This window comes from Pteropus alecto, unplaced genomic scaffold (assembly GCF_000325575.1).
Source record: "Pteropus alecto unplaced genomic scaffold, ASM32557v1 scaffold49, whole genome shotgun sequence".
Classification (NCBI taxonomy): domain Eukaryota; kingdom Metazoa; phylum Chordata; class Mammalia; order Chiroptera; family Pteropodidae; genus Pteropus; species Pteropus alecto.
In genome coordinates, this window is record NW_006443131.1 from 2,610,091 (window position 1) to 2,632,327 (window position 22,237).

Sequence of the window (22,237 nt, forward strand, 5' to 3'; positions counted from 1 at the left end):
TGAACTTTGGTGTAGTTTAGCTTTGGATACTTAACATATAGAGCAGTAATTGTGATTTGAGTCCATTACAATGTGGCTGGCATTTTTTAAAGACACAGTGTTGGGTCCCTATAGAAGAAATTTTTCTTAAGCAGATATTTCCACTTCAGAGCAACATGATGTAATTTTGATCATTTGTAGAAAAATATTGACTTTCTTAGTCATCAGTATTTCCTCGAGAAGCACTGATTCTTCCCTTGCACTCCGGCGGATAGTCCGAGACGCAGCCCCAGAAGTCAAGCAGTTCCATTTGAGGTAGCTGTCATTTGTTCACATTCTCCCCCGGTTGCATCAGGTTATTCTCATCATATTAGAAAAAATGGAAAAAGCAAAATTAGATGATTTGCGTGCTCTTTACTTTTCTTTCTTATAAGGTGTTTTAAGAGATACTGTTTCATTTTTCAAAGCCGTAGCCACAGTATTAATTATCTGGAAGTATTTGCTTAACTAATTTCTCTTTTTAAGGTATCCCAATAAAGTTGCCTTGGATGTAAAAAAGCAATGAAACAAATATCTAGTCTGATGACATTTTTTTCCGTCTAAAAATTTTACGGATATATAAGTAGAATATAGGAAGATCTTCTAAACTCCTCTACAGTCAATATTTCAGTCAATATTGTTATTGCTTCCTTGGCCTGAACAGTTTTCTGTCCACTCTCGAAGGCCCACAAACCATTGTTTTTATGGTTCCTCCTGCTCCACCCCACCAACTAAGATTATTCCCTTTATCTGCCCTACTTCTTGTAGCAGAGAATCCAGTTTTTGTTTGAGTGGTGTTTTTGCTTGAAGATAGGCAACTTTCTTGCTGTTAGGAGCCAATATGTTTCATGCTTGTCCGCTCATAGCTTTCTTTAGTGCTAGAGATTTTCTTGTTCGAGGGATTTTCAGAGAGCCTTTTTTTAACTTCCAAAGCCAAAGGTATGAAAGCCTCAGCGAATAGATTACAGGACCCTGACATCAAATGTAGTTATCAATCTTAGAAAGCTTTGTAGGTAAGAAGGAATGAATAACTGGACCTGTGTGGCTAAAGGAAGGACCCGAGTACAGTCAAGTATCTTGAATTCAAGGGTAAATCATCGCATTATCAGGAAATATTTAGGGACTTGTCTTCCGTCTCCTCAGATGTCTCGATCCCATGCCTCTTGCACCTGATTTCCAGCAGCATCGAGGCAAGGAATGACAATCTCTTGCTTATCAGTTTTTGTTGATTTTTCTTGATAAACTTTTTTTAACTGAGGTATAATATACATACAGAAAAAGTTTTGTAAGGTGACCCTAGGTAGTGATGTAGAAGATTACCTCCACCCAGAGGCCTGTTCGTATTCCCTCCTAGTCATTATCTTTCCCCACCCCGAGGGTAGCCACTGTGCGGGCTTCCTCTGGTAGTATTCGTGCTCAGCTGCAGGATTGAAATTGTTGGTAATAATAGCCACAGACCACCTTATGGGTAAAATCGTTATGCTGTTTACTCTATAATAGTTCTCAGCTGGGATGATTTTGCACCCCCCTCCCTCCACCCCGCTGGAAGATATTTGGCTGTGTATGGGGACAGTTTTGGTTCTCAGAACTGGGGGAGTGGGATGTTACTGGCATCTCATGTGTAGTGGCCAGAGGTGCTGTTAAGTGCACAGGACAGTGCACAGGACAGCTTCCAGTGACAAAGAATTATCTGGCCCAGAGTGTCAGTTGATAGGACTGAGGTTGAGAAACCTTATTCTAATAGCTAGGGCCTATTGAAGTGATTATGGCAATAAGTGATACAGCAAATCATTGAAAACCTATTCTGCTTTTGCAACTTACATGAGAGATCATCAAAAATCTCTGTTTGCAGGGAACTCTTAAGAATAAACTTTTTAAGGTGAATAGTTACTGCCTGGTAAATGATAAACCTTTGTCCAGTGTACCAGATCCTACCAGTACCAGATCTTTGTCCTTGAATTGAAGAAAAATGACAACTTTTGTCATATAGGCGAACCTCAACTAATGGATTGGGAGAAGCTCCCCCTAGGCGAAATCTAGACCAGGCAAGTTTTCCCCTTTGGACTGTGGGTACAATTTCAGAACATTTTATCCATTTTCGCATGAATATGTTCTCTCATTTCAGTAAAGAAAGTTCTCTGTAAGTTACTGGATGAAGTGTACATCTAATCCTGGTCCCATTTTGATGCCCAGATTCTTATTTTTATATATTGCTATAGAGGAGTGATGAATGTTCAAAACACCATCTTGGACTATTTCATCCATCAATTCTGATTTTAAACTTCTTCACCATTTACAAGTTAATTGAGCAGATATAGATCAGTGTAACTCTGTATAGTAACTCTGTATAGATGAATAATGCTGCTTTGGCCCTGAAAAACCCTTTGAACTTACAGTATATTTAGTATTTGGTCAGCTAAATCTTTTTTCCTAGATCGCTGGTCTTTAACCTAAAGGTTAAAGGTATCTTCGCTAGTGTTCTGTATACTACTGTAATAAATAGTCTTGTTACCAGTCTTTCCTGTTGAGTTTTCTGGTCGCTTATGCCCCTTCTGGCTCGGCCTGGGAACCTTGTCCCTTGTGCATATATGTCTTTTAAAATTATGTTAAGTTCAACTAGCATTTTTATTTTTAAAGTTTTCTAAATGTTTGGATAGGTAATGTAAACACATGGTGCAGTATTCCCGATTTCTTATGCTTATGGTCTCTATAACAATCTTATTTCCTGTAAACCCAGAAGTAGTGAACATGTTAAGTAATACAGGAAAACAGTGTATACTCCCTAATTTAATGTTGTGTCAGGACAGAGAGTCTTGTTCCTTCCTGTACCTGTGTAAGACCCAATCCATATTCTCCTTTATAAGGCAGTGTATTTAGTTTTATTTTGCTTTAACCAAAAATTCAGTAAATACATCCTCCCAATTAGTGGTAGATGCTTTAGTATCAGTCATTCAGTCACTAATTTATAACTCAAGTAATTGAAGATAGATTTCTTTCCCATTAAAATAGAAATTATTCTATTTTAGCTAATGAGTACAGAGTACACCTGTTTCTAGAGACTAAATCGGTGCATTATTTTGGAAGTAATTCCCAATTCGTATATCATGCACTGGGAAAGCAGAATGGTTTTCTTTGTAGTACTGTTTGATTGCCATTTCTAAATGTGTAGAGAGGAACTCCCATCTCCTAAGAATTAATTTCCCCTTTTAACTGGTTGAGCTTTTATTCACCTAATGAAAAAATTGAAGCTTCTCAATCCTATGAATGGGGTTCTGCTGTTCTATGACCTGACTTCTTGTTGTAATAGTAGCAGTTTTGAGACAGGAGCTGAATTCTCCAAATAGACTAGACCCATGGAAAACAGAAATGTAGGGACTTTGTAGGAGAGGACTAACAGCTAGATAAGTTTTAGCTTGTTTTGGGAGGAACACCAACAAATAGATTGTGAATTGTATATAAAGTAATCTAAATATAGGTTAAAAGTTTTAGGTTGGCTTTTTAATAAAAAAATAGATTTTATTTTCCAACAGTGGTTCTTATTTTAATCTACTCGTTTTCTGAGCCCAAGGATATATGTTAAAATTAGCACAAGTAATTTAGTAAGTTTCTTACAAAGTTTATGAAGAGCAAAGATGGGTGACTATATATGTTTTGCAAATTTATTTCTGATATTACTGAATTTTTGTAAGTGTTTGAGTCAATAAAGTTCATATTTCTTTTGTAGGAGTATCTTCAAGTTTTTAATTATAATTAAATTGAATTCTGTTTTCTGAGCCTAGATTTGATAATCGCCTCATTCCTCTTAGTGGTTATCCTTTTTAATTTGACCTTCCCAGACATCTCATTTATCAGATCTCTTTTGTACATATCTAGATTGTATGTACGTATTAGCCTTTCAAAAGAAGTCCTAGATGAAATCTTCTGTGGGTAAAAATCATACAGGCCTGTCAAAGAGTTTGACTTCAGTTGTATTTGGCTAATATTTTCTTTAATGTAATGGTTTAGAGTTGAGATTGGCAAGGCAGGCATAGTGAACTTGGCTCACTGTGTGAGTTTTGGCCAAGAAACGCTCAAGTCGTCATGGTGTAGTGGAAGAGTAGGAGCTTTTCAGCCAGCATCTATTGTCAGCTGAATGGGGGACTTCATTCAGATTTCTTCATTTCACCAAGTTAATTTTTATATGTATAAAATGGGAAAAGGACCCTACCTTCCTGGTTTGGATTGAATAAATATTTAGTGCATTAAATGCTCAGTGAATGTTAGATATTTCCTTTTCCTTAAAGAATTTTATATTCAGAGCATCACAACTTGAATAATTTACCAAAAAGTTTTTTTTTTAAATTTGCAGTTTTCAGTTTGCACAATTAAGCACCTTTGGTTTTGGATGATTATAGTTTAGCTGAAAAGAGCAGGGTTGCTGGCTGCCATGTAGTTCTTCATTTTCCAGGATCCTGAAGAAAAATACCTGTTGATTTGAGAGCATCTCCGGTACCTCTGGACATCGAATCAGTATATGAAGGCAGATATTGTAGTGAACACAGTGTACTGCCTCAGCCTGTGTAAAGTTGGAGAATTAACTCGTGGATGATGGTAATCACCACCGACAGCATAATTTTATCTAAGCCTTTTATATTATCTTAAAGACAGATAAAAATTGACCGGTGTTTAAATGCAGTCAGATGTATTCAGTGGACTCAGATGGGCATGATCTCTAATGATTTGTAAAGAGTCTTTCCTACCCTGATTAAACATAGAAATAGTGAGCTTCGGTTTGAAATTCATAGTTGGTCTCTGGTGGAAATGTCTTGAGTAAGAGGGAAATGGCTTATTTTCTTTGCCCCATTTATCACAGACATGATGTTTTATCTCCTAAAACGATGGCAGTACCCAAATCTGAAGACCTCTGCTGGGCTTCTACTAAATACGACTTAACCGTGACCGAGATGGCACAACCTCAACCACTTGAAGCTTGGATGTAGGGTTTTCCTTTGTAGTTTATTAGTTATTGAATGCCTTATGCCAGTGGTCGATACTCTTTCAGCTTTTCCTCAGCATTTGTTTTCTGAAAATTGAAGTTAATATTAGATTGTTCAGGAAAACTTCTATTTCCAAATTAGTATCTTTAGGTATATTGTAGATTATTTTTCTTGGTATTTGCTAGATTCTAGAAACTTTAATTGGAAGAAAGCAAGTATTTTGTGAGAGATTGTAATGGAGTGAGTACAATTATGATTTGAGTTCCAGAGGCTCAAATGAGGTAAGCATTTGGAGTGGTGTATCGATAGGGGATATCAGGTGAAAAGTAAGGAAATCTCCCTTGCACACCCGCTCCCTATTCCTTGTTTATGAAGAACTTCCTCAGACAAAGATCCTGGAGTGAAGGTCCCCAGCCAGCGACCTCCACAGCAGTTAGCACTGCCTTACCTCTTCGCGGGGATTTCTTCCTCCCCAGTTTCTGAACCTTCGTCAGTACTTTTGGTAAATGAAAACTCCTTTCGAAGTGATTGGAGACAGTTGCTCTGAAACAGAAGAAGGAAAGTTAATCAAGATACCAGGCTCAGATATGTCTAGAACCTTGAGCTGTCTGTAGAATGAAGCATGATGCACGTAGTGAATAGTAGGAGGTGGGCAAGGAGTTTGCTGGAATACGAAAAGGGAGGAGGTTCTAGCTGGGACACGGACAAGTGGGGCGATAACTGTAACCATACTGTGCCTGGGTTTAAGCCATTTAAAAAATTCTATTATGTTTTTAGTTGTAAATATATACATGCCGAGGGCCTATGCCATTTTTATAGTGTGTTTGTATACTGTCATGACCACTTTGCTATGAAACCTTGCTACGATTTGTTTCGGAGTGTGGATTCAGCTGCCCCGAGTGTGTGTGAATTGATGGGGCTAAATCAGGTATCTATCTACCTGTGGGACAGTTTCAGGGAAATATCTTTAATGAACACGTCTACTGTCACATCGGTGTCTGTTCCCTAGCACTAGCAATTAAGGGGTAAAGAAAAGGAGCGTGGTTGGCAATATGTCTTTGTGGGGTTTTTTGTAATTTGGAGTATGTTTTGGTATTGATGCTGTGATTTCCTGTCTTGGATGTTGGCTTTGGAAACTAAACAGTTAAAGCATCATGATTTGAGAGGAAACTAGCTCTCATGAATGAAGGCAAAGTTTGGCACTAGGCCAGAATAATGGGGGGGGGGTAGTTAGGGTGGGGAGACTGACTGACTTTTGTACCACGAATGACTTTAAAAAATTAAGAGATAATTCTCTGTCCTGAGGTTATAAACCGGCTACAACTGGTTTTTCTCCCCCCTCCCCTGCCCCCGCTAGGCATCATGGGTAAAAGTAAGCATCCCCCTGTTTCTTTTGTTTAATATAACAGTACGCCATGTGATTGGCAGGGCAGTGCCCGCTTGGAGAGTGGGTTTGTGCAGGTCTCTCAAGGGGGCTGGCACGTATGGGGCCGCTCTTGTGCCGTAGAAAGAGCTTCTCTAATGATAGAAAAGAAAGAACCTTTCCCTTCCTCCCCTCCACAAATCCTTCAAACCAGAACCTAAACCCATCTCTTATTCTTTCTTTTCCTCCTTTTTCTGTTTCCCCCCTTTTCTTGTCTCCAGCTTTCCTGGCAGCTAGAGGAGGGAGCAGAAAAATGTATACCTGTAAGTACTTTTAACTGTCTTGCTTCCCACCCCACCCCCCCTTCTCTTTTTCTAAAAGCAGAAACTCAGAATGGCTCTGAGTTCTTCACAGCCTTTTCCTGACTATGTGTAGAAGGTGATATGCTGAGGTTTCTGATGGGATTGAAGTAATAAATACTGTCGTGTTTTAAAATTTGTTTCGGAGTAATTGTTTCTCATACAAAGCTCCTTTCTGTTTGGATCCTCAACCCTTCTGCTTCATCCCTTCCCTGTAATGGTCTCTGGCTTCCAGTTTTCTTTGAGTTGAAGCTGTACGAGGAATGTCACGCTAAGGTTTTCTTTTTCTTTTTTCCTTTCTTTTTAAAAATTTCTTTTGTCTGTAGCAGTGATGGTTCTAGTTCCCCCTTACGCTCACTAACCGCCCCCCCTTCCCATGTCAGCTCCAGCCCTGCTCTGTGAATGGAGTCAACCAGCTGACTGAGTGCTGGCATCATGCCAGGGGCTGCAAAGCAATGAGACTGTGCGCGCGCTCGCGTGTGTAAGTGTGTACAGAACACAAAGGGAAAGGCCTGCAGTCTAGGAAATCACAGGCTATTATATAAGGAAGTCTGCGTCATCTCTGCTTACTTGGGCTGATGGACAAGGGAAAGGCTTAGGGCAAGAAAAATACCCTTTTGACACACACACACACACACACACGCACGCACACACGCACGCACACACACACACTTTTTTTCTTTGCTGTCTTTAAAAAAAAAACAAAACCTATTTGTGTTGTGGCAGCATGACAGGGGGCTTCTCTGTCCCGGGGCGGTGACTGTGCTCCTGGTGGAAGCAGTCACCCTCGTGAGAGGCGAAGCAGCTTGTTCGGGTTCTCTTCTTCCCGCCCCCATTCAGAGATGTGTGTTTGAGGAAGAGGGGCGACTAGAAGAGAAATGCCTCCTGGATTTAACAGCTATAATTTAAGATACTTTTTTTTCTTTTTGCCCCCAAACTGTTTCTCATTTTTCAGGGTTACCAAGGGTACAGAGTAGGTGGGCAAGGGGGTAATCTTAAGGAGAAGCAAAAGCCAGATAAGAGAGCAAAAAATATCTATTAGCTGCTCTTTTGAGTTCCCCCTTTTTCTCTCTTTGTGTTCTAGTTAGCGCGTTAAAGAAATGCCGTGTTCTCTCTCTGCCGTCTGCTGCAGAGTTAGACTTGTACAAAAAGGGGAGTCAAGCAGCACATGGGAGGGAGGAAAAATTAGAGACCTCAGCTTCCAGGCGTTGGAGGCGCTCTAACTTTGGAACTCAGTTGGAACAATTGTTATTCATCGGACATTGGGAGCTCATCGTTAATTTAGAAATTATATTTCAGTTTACCACAGATTTACCAGGGTGCCTTTTTTCTTAATTTCTCTTTATGGATTTCCTAGGTGTGGTACATACAAGAAGCAACCTTGTGTTAGGCAGACATGTGAAATAACGTATATTAATGAATAAAAGAGTCATACTGTTGCAATTGTTTTATGAGTGTTTATTTTTGCTTCGTCTGGCCATTCAGAATAATGGTGCTGATATACAAGAATTGGGTATGGAGAGTTTGGAGGGAGAGGGAACTTTCGAACTAGTTTATCTTATAATAAGATTTGTCAGGTTGTAGTCTAGAGGTAGCGTCTTAATTCAGTCTTTTTGTATCGTTCTGTTCTAGTCTCTGAATTTGTGTTTTGGCCACGTTTTCACAAGCAACAGTCTTTGAATATATGTATGTTTTTCCCTTTGGTATGTGAGTTTTGGTGGAAATGTTGGAGGTATGCCTGAGGTTATGCTCTAAGGGTTGCTGGGTGAGTTTTGCCAGAGTGAATGGCATGCTCACTCCCTGTTGTCCCCAGTTATCTACCCACCCCTAATAGCTGGAGCCCACTCTTCCAAGTTTCCTTTACAAATGAGTTAAGGGAGATCATTTCCCAGTCAGTTGAATACTAGAAGACAGAACAGCAACAGTGCGGCCTCGTTCAAACCCAGAGGCTAGATGAAAACACATTCAGAGCTGTGAGATTCCCTAGTTCTTAGAAGTAACAGTTACCCTTTCGAGTCGCCATTATCTTATTCTTATTCTATTATTTGGTAATGCCGTGGGAACCAGCTTTTTTACACGTGTGTATGTGTGGTATTATGTTTTACCTCTTACATTGGTTTACATTAAATATAAAGGGAAGGGAAGATGTAAGGCTTGTTTCACTCTGCCTTCCTAAGATTCGGTCTATATGATGCTTGCTTATTGGCCCGACAGGCTTCAAAGATCTATCACAGCCTTTTACTTTTAACTTTCCTCTTGGTGCCTGGAAGCAAACTGATAGGAATAATCTTATGATGTGGTAGTTATAATCAATGAGACATAAGTTAGCACGTTCTATTAGTGAACAGATTTTTTTTTCTTTTTTCTTTGTTTTTGCTTAATTCTCATAGGCCCTTCTTAATGTTTAGGAGAGTGAAGATTAGTTTTGAAGGATGTGCGAAATCTGCCCTTGACTCCCTCTGTCCCCTTCATTCTAATATCACCTGTTTTAAATGTTGTATGGCAGATTTCTTTTGGTAGATGTTGGAACTTTTGTACTGACTTACATTATTATAGTATTTAATAGTATATGATTATTTTTGTGCTGACTTAGAAGGCGACAGTCGGAAAGGGCTGCTTACCTCTAATTCATTAGCTTTTTAGGCAGCACATCTTAACTCGTCACAATTAAGCATAGGGGCCTTTATGATCCTTGGCGCATTTTACTAAACAGTATGTCACCTAAAGGAAGATCACCTAGGCTCTTCCATTCAATGACGTGAGCCAAGGTTTGTGTAGTAAATTCAATGGTATTGAAAAGACATGGTAAGAGCAAGTAAGTAACAATGGTCTGTCCGTTTTTATTTAGAATTACTGTCTTACCAGTTTGGGTTAAAAAACCAAAATGACAATAGATGGATATCATAGTACAGTGATTCAGACCATGGACCTTGCAGTAAGAAAGACCTATGTTTAAATCAGACTAAGACCTTGGAAAATTACTTAGTTTATTTATTGTTTTCTGTTTTATAAAAAGAGAATTATATACATTATTAAAACCTTTTTTCAAAGGGCTTAAATGAGATAATGCATTGTAAATCACTTTTTAGCTCAGTTTGTAGCAAATAAGAGCTTAATGAGTATTAGCTGCTGTTAGTAATATTCCTTACTGTTGGGTTTGTTTACTACCATTTATTAGTGTCTTTCAGCCAGTCTGTGGCTGCCTCCTCCTTTTACTTTGGGCAGATCTTTAGAGTTAGACTGGACCTATATGTTGGAAAAGTCTCGATGAGGAATCAGCAAACTATAGCCACTACCTGTTTTTTTAAAACACCTACAGCACCTGGTTTTCCTAGGTGGTCTCCCATCCAAGTACTAACCAGGCCCGACCCTGCTTAGCTTCGGAGATCAGACGAGATCGAGCATGTTCAGGGTGGCATGGCTGTAGACTACCACTGCCTGTTTTTGTAAATAAAGTTTTATTGGAACATAGCCACACTCATTTGCTTACATCAGCAGAGTTGAGTAGTTGGCCTACAATCTCTAAAATATTTACTGTCTGGCCCTTTACAGAAAAAGCTTCCAGACCCCTGATCTAGATCAAGAGTCTTTTTTTATCTGGAAGAGTGAGCCAGGAAGCACGTTCTAGAAATCAATAAGGAAGTAATTAAAATAGACAAGGTTTAAATGGACCAGAAGGAATTAATCATTTCAGACTGTAGGACTGGTATTTTGTGGTCTGGGCAATAGTAAGAAGAGAGAGTCCATTGATATAGCTGATATCAGGTAAAGAAAAAAGTATGTGCCTTTGGAATTGGTTAGGCAGTAATAGTATTTATGTAGTCTTTTAGAGGCATTTCATAGTAGTGGATATTAAAGGGAAATACAGAGAAGAAAGGTTTAATTTATTTTATTTTGCATTAAATCTGGAAAATAATAATAACTGGCAGATTACCTGTAGCAGGGGTTCCTAACCCCCGGGCCATCGACCGGTATCGTTCTGTTGTGGACTGTTAGGAACTGGGCCACACAGCAGCAGGTGAGCGGCAGGTGAGCGAGCGAAGCTTCATCTGTATCTTCATTTTGCAGCTGCTCCCCAGCGCTAGCATCACCGCCTCAGCTCCGCCTCAGATCATCAAGCTTTAGATTCTCATGGGAGCATTGGTCCCTGGTGCTGAAAAGGTTGGAGACCCCTGTTATAGTATATTAATTAGAGTGGGGTAGCAGTTTTCAAAGTGTGGTCTGTGTACTCCTGGGGATCCCCTAGACCCTTTCAGGGAGTCTTGAGCTCAAAACTGTTGATAATAATGCAAAAGCATTATTTGTCTTTTTTACTGCGTTGACATTTTCATTGATGATCCAAAAGCAATAATGAGTAACACTGCCTGTGCCTTAGCACTAATCAAAGCAGTAGCATCAGGCTGTATAGAGTCATTGTATTCCCCACTGCCATGCAGGTTAAACTTGCAGTTAAAAAAAAATCCAGTTCCACGAAGAATGTTCTTGATAAAGGAGTAAAAATGAATTTTATTTAATCTTGACATTTCAGAAGATGGCTTTTGAATATTTCGTGTGATAAAACGAGAAGTAGTCATTACACGCTTTAGTGCTACATACTGCAGTACAATGGTTGTCTCAAGGAGAAAGTACGACTGAGTACTGCTTTCTTCTCAGAACACTGTTTTTACTTGATGAAAGAATAATCAGTGAACTACGGTCTTTAGATTGGGGCATTTGGCAGACATATTCTTGAAAAATTTCAAGGAAAACAACTGACTGTATGTGTTCCCAGTGATAACATTCAAATAAATATTAAACCATGAGTTTGACAGCTTCCCAGAACTTAAGTATTTTTTTGATGAGATTAGTGTTAATATTAACAAATGTGATTTTTAAAAAATATTGTATAATGAAATGTGCAGACTTTTGATATCCACATGACTTGGTGGACCAGAATTTTCCAAGTGACCAATGTTTGATGTAACAAAATCGTATTTGGGTAAAAGATGCATTCAAAGTATAAGATCGACCAATAGATTTTAATGTAGCAGTATGATAAGGTTTCAGATTTCACATTGCAGTTAACTCTTAGAAACTACTGTTGGTTTTTTTTAATGAGGTAAAATTCATATAACATATAATTAACCTTTTTAAGTTGTACAATTCAGAGGCACTTAAGACATTCACAGTGTCGTGCAACCACCACCTAAATCAAATTCTAAAACATTCTCATTACCCCCATTTCTCCATCCCCCAGCACCTGGCAACCATTAAGCTCTTTATGCCTTTGTGGATTGATTTATTCTGGATATTTGTTATAAATGGAATCATACAATATCTGTGACCTTTGGTGTCTGGCTCCCTTCATGTAGCATAACATTTTTGAGATTCATCCACGTAATAGGATGTATCAGTACTTTATTCTTTTTTATGCCTGAATACTGTTCCACTGTGGGAATACAGTAGTCCTTGAATGATATAATTCCGTTATAATGTTGACAATGAAAAAAAAGATGTCCAGCCAGGGCCACTGTGTGGGGTTCACACGTTTTCGCCATGTCTCCATGGGTTTTGTCCGGGACTCCAGTGTCCTCCCACGTCCCAGAGATGTGCACGTTAGGTTAACTGGCATTTCTAAATTGTCCCAGTCTGAATGAGTGTACGTGTGAGCGGCCCTGTGATGGAAGGGTGTCCTGTCCTGGCTTGGCTCCTGCCTCGTGCCCTGAGCTGCCGGGATAGTCTCCTGTCACTTGTGACCCTGAAGTGGAACAAGCAGGTTGGAAAATAATTATATTACTTGTTTTTATTTATCTTTCTTAAATGTATGTATAACTCACATTTATTGCAATGTTTAACATTAGATGTGTTTTGGGTCTTAATTAGAAGCTTGGTGATGTTTTTGTGACCAGAAATATGCCATAGGACCTTAACTCTTGTGTCAATTAGCCTGACACTGGTTTCATTATAAAGTTTCAGTTTCTAGGAACCTATCTGATGATGTTAAGTGAGGACTTACTGTGTACCACATTTTGCTTGTTAATTCATCAGTTGATGGACATCTGGATTGTTTTCACTTTTTTGCATATTGTAAGTAGTGTTGCTATGACCATTTTTGTTCAAGTTTTTGTTTGAATACTTTTTTCAGTTCTTCTGGATATTTATCTGTGAATGGAATTCCTGGGTCATATGAGAATTCTGTTTTTGATGATTCTAACTTTTTGAGGAACCACCAAACCATTTTTAAAAGCAGCTGTACTATCTTTTACTCTCGCCAGCAATATAATAGGCTATATTCTAGTTTGTCCACATCTTTACCAAAACTTGTTTTTTTCTGTCTTTTTGATTATAGCCGTCCTAGAGCGTGTGAATTGGTATCTTATTGTGGTTTTGGTTTGCAGTTCTCTAATGACTAATGATGTTGAGCATCTTTTCATGTGCTTATTGGCCATAAATGTCTGTTAATGTCCTGTGCCCACATATATTGAGTTATGAGTATAGCAAAGACAAAAATATCTGTAATAATTATTATTTGGAAAGACTATTATAGTACCCCTCTCGTATCAGTGTGAAGTCATGAATTTTAATACACATTTATGCACACGTACGCATATACAGATAGGTATAGAAATAGATAAAGGGGGGCATGTGTGTGCATACATACATTGCCTTGTTCTGAAGGACTGGGAAACAATGACACCAGATCTTGGTTTCTAAATGCTCTCCTCCAATAAAACCGGAGCTCTTTGGAGAAATGACTGGGGCAGAAAAGAAAAATCACATGAACCTGAAACATCATGTGGTTCCAGAAAGTAATGAAATGCTAAAAAAAAAAAAATGATGGGGAGCCAACTTGAAGGAGCTTTCAATGACTAGACCTGGGACAATTTGAAGAACAAAATTAGTGATGTAAGTACTGGATTATAATCCATGGGATAAAATAAATATATTCACAAGTCCATACTGCTATAAAAATATTTGAATAAACAGAAGGGAGAGGAGAGAGCCGATTATTACAGTAAAATACAAATTAATAAATATAGACTGAGTGATGAAAACATTAGGCAAATACTACAGTAATAATCGCCGCAGGCAGGAATTGTCCATGGATGCTAAAATAAGTGAGTGGAAGTTTGAGCAAAATGGGATTTTGCGTAACCTCAAAGTACCTTCCCGTGATAACTTCTTGGTGGAGAAACCTGGCAGACAGCACCTCAGTCAAGTGATTAAAGTTAGCATTAACCACAGTGCAACATATCGACATCACGTTCTTCCTGATATGATGCGCTGAGAAAGGCACAACATCGCTTTTGTGATACTCTTGACAAAAACGTAACCTCACTCTAATCATGAAAACACATCAGGCAAACCCAAATTGAGGGGTTTCCTCAAGAGTACTGGCTAGTACTCTTCAAAAATGTGAAAGTGAAGAAAGACTAAGAAGCTCACAGATTGGAGGAGAGCAGGGAGACATGTCAGCCAAATTCAGTGTGGGATTGTGGATTGTATCCCGGATCCGAAAAGGATATCAGTAGGAAAACTGGTAAAATTTGAATGAGGCTTGTCGAGGTCAATAGTATTGTGTCATTGCTGTTTGTTTCCTGGTTTCAGTAATCGTACTGTGGTTGTATAAGATGTTAACATTAGCGGGAGCAGGATGAAGAGTATATGGGACTTTTCTGAATAATTTTTTGCAACTTTTCTGTAAGTTTAAAATTATTTCAAACTTGGAAACGTTATTTTAAAATAATGAGTTCATTAAAGACTTTAAATCTTAAGTTTTAAAAAAGTACTCTTTCCTTTCTAACTAAAGTACATATCAGTGTCAGACCAGATTTTTTCCCATATACTTCAACTAAAACAACATATTGCAGCAGATTGAATGCAGAAGCAGCTATGAGAATCCAGCTGTCTTTTATTAAGCCAGACATTAACAAGATTTGCAAAAATGTAAAATAAAGCCACTCTTTTCACTAAATTGTTCTTTTTGGAAAATAGTTATTATTTTTTTTTAATAAAGGATATGTTATTTATGTTAACATGGAATGTGGGCTTGTTTTTTTAAAATGAATTAATATTAAAAATGTTTCGTTTTAATTTCATATATGCTGACTATTGATAGCAAAATCTCTTTGGAGTTCTTGATTTTTAGGAGTATCCTCTTAAGCAATTCCGAGACCAAAAAGTTTTGAGAACCAAGAGAGTGTTCCTAACAGTTATGACAAAAATTCAAAAATGCAGTGGCCCAGACAAGATAGAAAGTATTTTTTTCATGTAATTACCCAGGGTGAGTGGTTCTTGTACCATGTGGTGATTCAGAGACTCAGGTTCTTTCACTAGGTCATCGGTTCTGACACTTTAGTGTGTGTCAGAGTCCCCTGCAGAGCTCATTAAAATACAGTCCCTGTCCCCAGAAATTTTGATTCATAGGTCTGGGGGATGGAGCTTGAGAGTTTATTTCATTGGCAAGAACTTACCCTAACAGTCAGCAAGAGAGGCTAGGAAATGAGGTGCAGCTGAGTCGCTGGATAGCCAGTGCCTGTGCTACCGCGGAGCAAGAGGCTGAGTTTTGATGAGCAGTGAGCAGCCATCTCGAGACACTGGAAGAATAAGGTCTTGGGTAGAATGAACTAGAGAGTATGTTTTATCAGATAACAAGCAGGAATTTACTTAGAAATGTGGCAAGGGAAGGTCTAGGAGGGTGGTATGTGCAAATAGAGAAGTAGACCGTAATTTGGAGGCTAGGGACAGAATGCCTGGGTCAGGAGGGCAGAGTAGAGGAGGCCAGGCTGTAAGTAATGGAAGGTATTATAACATGTTGCAAGAAGGCTTGTTGGATTTATGTGGTAAGCTGAAGCAACAAGGAGCCAGCTAAGAAGCCGTTGTCTCCTGTCGTAAGGGTCTTGAGGCTCTTCTCTGCTGGCGATGCTCTGTTGTTTTCCCACTTTAAATCATAGTCACAAAACCGTTTTAGGGGCTGTTGGTACCCTGGCGTTTATTACCCTCATATGTGTATCTGATCCATAACTTTCCCTAATGTGACCCTAGGAGGTGGCAGCGGTGTATGTATATCCCCTCACCTCCTTGGACCACGAACCCAAATGAAAAATTCAGGAAGCCAAAACTTAGCCAACTGCCTGCAGTAGGGTAGGGGTATTGTACAGGGGCTGAGGCTTCTTACTTTAGAAATGAAAAGATGTTTACATACAAAATAACCATCAGAAATCTCCATCTAGTAAGAAGGCTGAATGATCCTAAATAGAGGAAATGAACCACTTCTGCCCTTGAAATTAGAATTCTGTAGCATTTGTTCAGTCTTATGCCGCTAGTAAAACAGCATGCAGATGAAGAATCCAGTTATTTATTTTACAAATAGTTATCAAGTGATTTTTTAAACTGCTGGGAACTTACCTGAGTACTGTGGATATGTTAGTGAACAAAGTAGACAAGTCTTTCCATAGAGTTTAAAATGTAATGGGGGAAGGAGACAGGTGATAAGCAGATGCATACCATGTCAGAAAAATAAAGTAGGGTTTAGGTAAAAGGGTTAATGTGCTGTTGTTTTCAGTGTAGGAGATCAGTTTAAGTAGAACTAATGGCATCCTGCCTAAGAAGGGCTTAAGACAAATTCTAATTCAGCGTCATTTGTAATTTTTACAGCTTTAATTTGGAGAAGTAAATCTCGGTTCAGCGGGGAGTTCATAAAAGTGAATCATGCTTTGTTTTGGACCCTTCTTTACAGCGACTTCAGTGATACTCTGCCCGTGTCTCCTGTAGTTGTGTCAGGCTACTTTCTCTGATTTGCCAGATTGGTTTCTAACCTCTGATTGGTAATCTTGCCATATATATTGTAGTATCATAAGCACTTACTTTAGGGTCTGAGATGCCTTGCGTGTTTCTATCCCATACAGAGATCGGAGTGGTCTCTCTTGGTTCCACGTTCTCTAAATAGCCTCTTAATGAGAAATGGTTACTAGAGCTTAGGTAGCCACGTAGGTGCATATTCTTCTCAAGCCCTTATTCACACCATTTTCTGTTCCACAAACTGCTGAATTCCAGAGATTGCTACCTCTAGGTTGGTGTGGAAGCAGCCTCTAAGATGATCCAGTAAAATGGTACATTCAGAGATAATTTCACTCTTTGTAGCCCCTAGGATAAAACCCGTTGTGTAGCCATTTTGTTTTCCCTTAGGGGCTTTAACCCCATTTGAGGAATTTGTTTGACAGTTTGGGGGTGTGTGTGTGTGTGTGTGAGAGAGAGAGAGAGAGAGGGGAAGAGAGAGAGAGAATGAGTGTGAGTGTGAGTGTGTTTCTTTAGGGAACCGAACTAGAGAGATTGCATCCTTGGAAAGTGCAGTCACTTGCTGGCAGTGATGGGCAGTAGGAAGCCTTGGGTAGCTTGGAAGGAGCTGAGCCGTGGGGTTTGCATTAAGGGATGGATGGAGATGCGTAGAACAGGACCATTGCCCTGTGATCTTTGCTAGGACCTGGAAGTACAATTTGCTTCCAGTTCGGTGGGAGACAAAAGGCCACGCATTCAGCCATCCAACTGCAAGTAGAGGGCACGAGCCCACTAATCTCTGAAGCACTGTTGAGATAGAATTTATTCGTATGATCATGTTTGTTCCTTTAAAGTACATGAATTGGCATTAGAGAAACTTTATTAGGCTTACTCTTTGTGGAATAAATAACTAGCTAGGCTGCTACTTATAACCTATCCCTTATACTTATCCCTTCTCTGTTATGACTAATTCAGTACTACGCAGAGCTATGAATATTGTTGGGGGATATGTGGAGACATTTTTGTGAGAACAAAGACTTTTGTGAGATTTTCCAAAGGCTCGTAGGTCACTGCCATTTCCCTGTCAGGACCACCTCCCAGCTCTTGTTTCCTCAAAATGTTCAAAAATGTGGTCACCCTCACAGGCCACTAAATTCAAATACCTGTGGCTTCGTACATCTGATCATGAGAACATGGATGTGGGAAATACTCGGGCTATGCGTGTTCTGCTGTTTTCATGTGTCGTGCCTATGGCAGACAGTGCCCGAAGGAAAGTCTTGACTGGTGCAACAGAATGGAACAGGTGACTGCGTCCATAAAATGAAGTTGGCATGAAGTAGAAACCCGCTCACCATCCTTGGTGTGGAGGAAGGGGCGTGTTCTCGACACTGGGATCAGGCCTAGGGTTTCATCTTGACTCCTTTTCCCTGTGTCACCTTGGGTAGGTTTATTAGTCTGTTCGAGTCTCAGTTACTTCATTCATAGATCGGGGATGACATGGACTTCATAGGAATGCTCTGAGAATTAAGCGAACTATTTCCATGGTTCCTGGCACGCAGTTTTGGTCTTTAGCCACCACTCAGATGTTACCCTCCTTTCTCCTCTTTCCCCAGCTCCTTTGCCCCCAGCACACGCCTTGTTATTTTTCTTCTGTTGAAGTGCGCTTCCCCCCAGCGGTTATCAGATTTGGGTAATACACGTACCCCTTGAAAAATGGTTTATCTGAGAAGAGGCTCTCCGGGGTCTGTCTGTATGAAATGGACCTGGGAAAGGATGATTTTCAGAGCAGCGTGGAAGATCGCAGCCATTCAAAACTCTCCTCTCCTCCTGCCCATTGATTAGTGCCCTGGTATATAAAACGTGAAAAAGGATTTTTTGTTTTCTTTCTATACGTAAGTTGACCCTTGAATTAGCGCCCCCACCCCTCGCCTGCGCAATCGAAAATCCAAGAATAACTTTTTTTGTCAATTCAAGTCGTTATATTGACATTTTTCGCCTTATTTTTAAAATTTTTATTACTAGTTTCAAGTATATAGTACATTGGTTAGACATTTATATAGTTTATAAAACGATCCCCCCGATCGCTCTTTCTCTCCTCTGGCCCTCTCCCTAGCCATAACATTAATGCTGTCTGCATTCCCTATGCCGTGCTCCCCATCCCCACGACCATCTGTCAACTACTAATTTGTACCGCTTTAACCCTTCAGCCCATTTTCCCAAGAATAACTTGATTCCCCAAAAACCTAAGCCGTCCCTTGGGCCAACTGTGTGTTTATTGAAAAACTCCGCATATAAGTGGACCCATGCAGTTCGAACCTATGTTGTTCAAGGGTCAACTGTATTATTTTTTAAGTGTTCCAAAGGAAAGCCTACATTTATTCTACTTCGCACAAAGAAAAACGGTAGTTTTATAAATTACGAGGGAAGTTGGAAAACTGTGGCTAACTCCTATTCCTTTATTTAATTATATACTCCATAGTTTCTTTTGTGAAAGTTTAGGACAGTCATTCTTGAACTATAGAGTGGCTAATAATCATTAGTAAAGCATGATGAAAATTCACGTTCCTTGGCCCCACCCTGAGAAATTCCAGTTGATTACTTTGAAATGGGCCTGGGAAGATGCATTAAAATACATAGCTGAAGTAATTCCGATGTAGGTGGCCTAAAATGATACTTAGAGAAACACCAATTTAAATAAAAGGAAAATGACGAAACCAAATTTGTTAGGTTCCATCCATGAGTCACACATTGGTCTACTTTGTCTTCTGTATAGCAGTCCATATCCAGACCTTCTGTGGTGAAGGACCAATTTTTTGTTTTGTTTTCTAATATAGCATGGATCAATGCTTTTGTAAATACAGTGAAATGAATTACTAGAAAAGGGGGTATTAAAAAAGTTACAGACTACAAGTCCAGTATTTTTTATTGTTATATTCAACAAGCATAAAATTACCCTGTGAAATTAAAAGTTTCTAAATGCTCTTTGAAGGCTGGTAACATATTTCTCTAATAGATTGGAAGCATTTTGGAGGCAGGCACTCCTTTGAGTCAAAGTGTCTGGTACTCACTGTGTATGGTCCTTTTCTGTTAATGCTGGAAGCAGATCACCCCTTCTGCCAGGGGGTTCCCCGTGTCAGATGTGCTGTCCCACTCCACGCCCTTTCTCTCTGCCCATCTCCTCAGAATGTTTGCAGGAGATAGAGATCCTGGAGGCCAGTATAGTCAACAGAAAAAAATTTCAGTGCCTGTTGTGTACAGGTTAGGTGCATGAGATAAGAAAATGAATAATACATGTGGTTCCTGACCTCTGGGAACTCGCAGTTTTTTAAGGGAAATGGACAAGGAATTCAGTAATGAGACAGGTACTAATATGTTCAAATGTTTTGAGAATACAGTGGAGGGTAAACTGCTTAGGGGAATGGAAGAGGTTTCACAGATAAGGCGACCATCTGATTTACTCCTGACACGATGACACTGTTAGCGGCGAAAAGGACACTCAATCATCATGAGGGGACAGCAGGCATAAACTGGGACTGTCTCATGCAGACTTGGATACTTGTCACCCTACTCATAAAAGAAATGCCTTTATATATATAATCTTAAGATAAGAGTTGGAAGGTTTACTAGGTAAAGGAAATAGCACATAGAAAAACTTGGATGCATGAATATGTTGGTGCACCTAGCACAGGAAATACTTAGGGGCAGGAGGAGCCGAAGTTCAGGTTGCAGAAGTAAATAACCAGATGAGGTCAGGACCTGTGTGCTGTTGGAGGCAATGGGGCTGCTTCGGTATTTTTAATGGTGGGTTGGTACAATTGGATTATTTTTGAAGATCACTTTATGGGCTCTATGGAAGATGAATGGGGGCAGTGGGGTGGGATGGACCTTGTATACTGAGACCTCAAGATCACTTAAAGTATTTGCTGTGGATTAGGAGAGAAAAGACGACATCCTGAACTGAGGAGCGGCAGGAAAGTTGGAAAGAATGGAGAGACTCCGGAGGTATTTGCATCTTTAGAGATACTGAGAGATATTTAGATTGTGGAAGAAAGGGCACTGGGCTCCCAGTACACTGCTCGGACCTCGTTTTCTTCCTGCCTCACGGACCACTCCTCAGTCTTCTTTGGTGGTTCTCTTCAATTTGTCAGTGTTGCTGTATCCCCAAAACTCGGTCCTCAGACCTCTTCTTGTTTACACTCACTCCTTAAAGTATTTTTGTCATGAAAGATGACTTCAACTTTTGTCTATATATGTTTATGAGGCCTGAACTTGTATCTTCATCCCAAACATCTCTTCTTAACTCTAGATTTGTATCTTCTAGGCATTTCAGATTTAACATGTTAAAACTCTCCTTTTCATTTTTACTCCAAACCTGCCAAATTCACCAGTTTCATAAAAGGCATCATCATTCACTCAGCTGTAGAGTTAACAGCCTTGTGGTCGTCCTTGACTCCTCTTTTCCTCCTATTTCACACGCGGTAGGTACATCAGCATTTCTAACGGCCTTTCTTTCAAGGTATATCCTAACTGATGCTTGTGATGCAAGACCAGACATGACTTGGCCCCGGACTCTCTGTCTTGCCTCATCTCCTGCTGCTCTCCCTCTTAGATGTGGCACTTCATCATCACCTTTTACTGTTTCTTGCACATGCTAAGCGCATACCCAGTAGCATTCTTGTTGCCTCTACCTGTTAAGTTCCCTCCCAGAGACGTGCATAGCTCACTTCCTCACTTATCTCCAATGTTGTCTCTTTAGACAGGACTTTCTCACCTGTGCTTTTAAGAATAGGCTTTTTCCACATCTAACACACTATCCCCTTTTTACGCTTAGTTTTTTCCCAAGGTGCTTATCACTACTTTACATGCGCGTATTATTGACGTATTATTTCTTTTCCCCACTAGGATGTTAAGTCCATGAGTATAGAGACTTCAGTATTGTATCCTCAGAGCCTAGAATGATGCCGGCATTTCATAAATATTGCATTTCAGGGAATATAAGATGCATGCCATTGATTTTAGGAACGAATAAGAACTATTTTATGGACGAATGAGAAAGAAAAGATGCTGTCAGTTGTTAGATGCTGTTGATTATAGGACATACCCTGATATCAGAGGTTAAAAATCAAGGAAAATATGTATGTTAGAATCTATGAAAAGTTATTTGTTGAATGAGTGAAGTAGACAGAAGTATCTCACATGGCTTCAGGTTTTCTAACTTGATCAAAGGGAATGATGGCATCTATTGTAAATATGGAATACGAAAGAAGGAGTAAGATTGATAGAGGAAAGGATGCCTCTCACAATCTTGTAACTCACGAGGCAGAAGCAAGAAGAATCTTGTAGGAAGGGTGAAGGAATAAAAACTGGGACCTAGATTATATTCTCAGGTCCTCCATGTTTTTTAACATGCTCATTACTAGGTCCTTCTTCTTTATTTGAAGGTAAACACGTCTCTAGATTTCTCAGTTACTATATGATCCTCGAATTCATTCTCAAATTGCTATGTACATACTAGATGCTTCAAAACCAAATTATTTCAAGAGAATCTTCACTTGACCCCTTCATTTAAATGGAGGTTCTTATTTCCGCCAACCTTCTTTCTGTGTTATTGGATTGTCAGATTTGGATTTATTTAAACTATTACGTGAGAGTGAACAGATCTTAGACCTCTGGCTGATCGATGTCTCCCAGTGGCAGAAAGCAAACCAGGAATTGCCTCTTCTTCAAATATAAGAGTGGGTGATGGTTTCAGCACTTCCTTTTGG

The 22,237-nt window shown here is 39.6% G+C and overlaps 1 protein-coding gene and 1 pseudogene across 3 annotated transcripts in view; one reads left to right on the forward strand and one right to left on the reverse strand.

Moving 5' to 3' along the window:
- Window positions 1-22,237, forward strand: part of GATAD2B (GATA zinc finger domain containing 2B) — a 63,458-nt gene that overhangs the window by 16,013 nt on the left and 25,208 nt on the right. The window lies entirely within an intron of this gene.
- Window positions 10,027-10,145, reverse strand: LOC112472164 (annotated as a pseudogene).